Source organism: Olea europaea, chromosome 9, assembly GCF_002742605.1.
Source record: "Olea europaea var. sylvestris chromosome 9, O_europaea_v1, whole genome shotgun sequence".
Taxonomy (NCBI): domain Eukaryota; kingdom Viridiplantae; phylum Streptophyta; class Magnoliopsida; order Lamiales; family Oleaceae; genus Olea; species Olea europaea.
Genome location: NC_036245.1, coordinates 1,704,313 through 1,708,386, shown reverse-complemented (window position 1 = coordinate 1,708,386; position 4,074 = coordinate 1,704,313). Strand labels below are relative to the sequence as shown.

At 29.5% G+C, this 4,074-nt stretch overlaps 1 pseudogene; it reads left to right on the top strand.

Moving 5' to 3' along the window:
• LOC111400110 overlaps positions 1 to 4,074 on the top strand; it is a 29,150-nt pseudogene that overhangs the window by 1,456 nt on the left and 23,620 nt on the right.

Below are 4,074 nucleotides of genomic sequence, written 5' to 3'. Positions count from 1 at the left end.
ATTAGAGGGTTTAAATAGAGAGGGAAATAAAAAAAGGCTACAATTAAATTTTATTTTTAAAGAATTTGATAGTTGGGCCAAACGGTCAAAATGAGTGGCCCATGATCTCAGGACAAACCAGCTCGCTCGGCTCATGCAAAAAAAAATTGAGATTGTGGGTCAAACCCACGAGCCAATGAGCTGGTCGGCCTGTACGTCATCTCCAAGTGGCAAGAAATCTATTGACAATAAGATCCTGATTGGTTATGTCAATAAAACTATATATTGACTTTTGTTATGATCATGTATGTATAGTGTCATTTGTGTTTATTGGAGGCTCTTTTATGAATGAGTTACACATCTTATAGTGTGGTAATATGAACTTCTTCCACTTATCAAGCTAAGAGAAGAATACCAGTCATTAAGAAACTGAAAATGTTTTGTTTTCATTTGCAAAAAGGCCATTATTGTTAATTTCGAATTTATAAGGGCGGTAGAATACTAAAGAGATGCTATTGCTTGTTAGTAGATCCCCTACGTTTCAATTCTATCAGTGCATCTATAGGGTCAGTGGGGGTGAAAGGCATCCTTACTTCGAAGAAGGAATTGTTAGATATTTTTAAAGGATATATCGATAAATCTAGATCATTAGATTGATTTAAATTAAGGAATAAGATTATATGTCAAAGGTAGTTAATTTTATAGATAGATTGTAGGTAGAATATGAATTCGAACTACCTTTAAGTAGAAATCTTACAAGATTTGTTCGTTCTTTTATTAAATAAATGGTCAGAAATTCATTTAATATCACGAAAGGAGGGAGTTGGAAGTCTTCGTCCTCTTCTTATTGATAAGGAGAGAAAAAAATAAAATCAAAAAGAAAAATCCATTTTGCGCATATATTTAGTTGACCATCAAAGACCATACAAATATAATCATAATCAAAGCATATTTTTCTCACTTTCTTCAAGTAAGAGCCGTCTATTCTCCTATTCTCAAGGATTGTGAAATTTGCTCCTAATAGGTTTATACATTATAATTCCCCCCAAATTTAGAGGGTGTTCTCAACTAAGATTTTGATGTATTTTAAAAGATTATAAATGTTAGTGAATTTCATGGATTTGAATAGATTTTCACAAGTTACATAAGAATCTCGTCGAAGGTGAAATTTCAAAAGATTTGGTTACATATATTTTTAAACTTGAAATCCATTCAAATATTTTAAAATCCCCCAATTAATGAATTATTTATAAATCCACTACTTATTGCGGATACGTAAATTTTAAAGGATTTCATTAAATTTTATTAAAATCTCAATTGAGGAAACCTAAAATTTGATGGATTTTATTAAAATCCATTAAAAATTTAATTGAGGACACCTAAATTTAAATTTTTTTTTAAATCCTTCAGAATCTCAATTGAAGATACCCCACTTAGTTTTCGATACACATAACTGTGCACTCCTCGGGCTTTTATCTCATGCTCTTTTCTCTTCTTGATTCTTGATGGTGTCCTTTAAGGCTCTCTCTCTCTCTCTCTCTCTCTCTCTCTCTCTCTCTCTCTCTATATATATATATATATATATATATATATATCATTTGATGGAATATAAATCATTTGTTTCTATTTGTTTTCTTCCATGTTCGTGATCATGTGAAGTTATTGATAACCAAATTTTCACCTTGGGTGGATTGAGACATCGAGGCCTCTTTCCTTAACAAGGTGATTATGATATATTCGAGCCATTAACACTTTATCAAAATTCACATTATCCAAAGAATACTCTTTGACAAGTATATATTCCCATGCATGTCTCAATTCAATGCTTAAAAATGTTTTAGGGTCTGTTTGATTGTGAAGATGGAATTTAAGTGGAAAGAAAATGAACTACAAAGAATTGAATTACCTAGAAATTGTTTTCCTAGAAATTGTAAACTATTGTGTTTGATTGGTATAATTTTTCACATGGAAAATATTGAAGTAAAAGTTTTTTTGGTGCTCGTTTGACTTTGATTTACATGAAAATTGTCAATTTAAGGGATATCCACTTCTACCATTGTTCCCCAACCAAAAAAAAAAAAAAATCAAAAAATTATCTATATTTTGGTGTTCGTTTGACTTTATTTTACATGAAAATTGTCAATTTTAGGGATATCCTCTTTTACAATTGTTCCTAGAATTTGTTTCTATTGCCAACAATTAAAAAAAACAAAAAGCAAAAAAGAAAAAAAAAGGGAGAAAAACCAAAAACCACCAACCCCTAGGAAAATAAATGTTGGAAAATCACGCTTTAAAGTGTTGTGCTTAGAAATTCATTAAAAGTCAATTTCCTGAAAAATATTGTCAATCAAACAAGCATAATTTCTTCAGCAAAAAACTCTTTAGGGTGTGTTTGATTCACCTATTTCCATGGAAATGGGTGGAAAATCCAATTTTCCATCCCAAATGTAGTGTTTGATTCACAATATTTTCCATGGAATTGGATTCTAGCTTTTTATTGGAAGTTGTGATTTTCCTTGATTTGGTGGAATTCCAATTCTCACCATTTGCAGCGATTTTTTTTTTTTTGGGCAATGGAAACTAATTCTAAGAATTATTGTAACAAAATATTTCTCTTTAATTGACAATTAAAGTCTAATTAGAACAGACTAGAATTCATATACACATGCCCTACAAATTAACCAATTTTTTTCAAAAATTTGTAGTAAAAATATTCTAATTTTTGAGTTCCATTATGTCGAAATCAGTCGATTTATTTCATGTCAAGAATAAAATTAATTTGATATCTAAGAAAATAATTGCACAGGACAAAAGTTATATATCAACCCAAATATCTTGTCTCATAAGAAGGTGGCAAGACTTGCTAAACTATTGGTACAACAGTAACAACACATTATATAAACCAAGATTTTTATAAGATATCTAGATATTTATATCATAGCCAATAAAGGGATCAAAGATTGGGACAAAGCCCACCCAGTAATTTTCTTTCAAGTTGCTTTCATAAATTTGTTTTTCATTCTTGTTTTAACCTTAATTACATCAACGTGTTGATGGTTGCAGCAACCTATAAGTGAAAGTTAATGGTGTCAATGATGGATCAGTAACGCTATTCATTATCAGTTTAGGGTCTGTTCGGTAGTAATTATGAAAATTGATTTCTTTATCGTTGGAGAGAAAAGTGGGTCCCACCTGTCAATGAAGAAATAAATAATGATGGCTGGAATAATGAAATGACGGTCAAAAAATTGATTTTTGAGATGAAAAATTGCAACCAAATGGCGGCTTAGATAACATTGGATTCTTTCATTCATCATGTATTGCAAATAATTTTAATGCATTGGACAATGAATCAAAAAATCATTGTCACCTGGATAGTGAAAATTAAAATTAATTATAAATAGAATTATTCGTCAATGATAGAGACTAGAAAATGTATTCAAAATATCAAGTCGGTTTCGTAAAGACCATTAATTTTTTTTTTTTATAATTTCATTATTAAAATATTCTTTAATTGAGCATTAAAGTACTCCGACTCCTAGACATGTAACAATATGTAACAAGAATGGAGTGACATGTATAACTGCCTACATAATATTACTACTCGTTTATAAGAAGAATAATATACATCAATACAAATGAATAGACAACTTGAATACTAATAATATTTTTGTATGCATTTACATGAATATATTTTAGTTAACACATTAACAACGACTGTATTCTTTTATTACGGTATGGTACATATAATTTGGGACCTAACAAGTAATGTAAATGAAAAATTGATCTCATGTTAACATTTTATCGAGTCCTATCGACTAATACACATTGTCTATCAAGTTAAATGTTAATTGTCATAACAATAACAAATCAAAACTTTATCTTAATTTGTTGTATGCATTTGGGCATATTTATATTGTGATATTTCTTCCTTTTAAATTTAAGATCGAAAAAAATTTGAAGCCCCCAGTCTAAAACAAGAAAAACTAGGCGCCTATTTAGTTTGGATTTTAGATTTTAATCTAAATTAAAGTCAAACAATCAATATTAATCACATATTTTACGGGATCCACAACTTTTCAACCATATATTTCA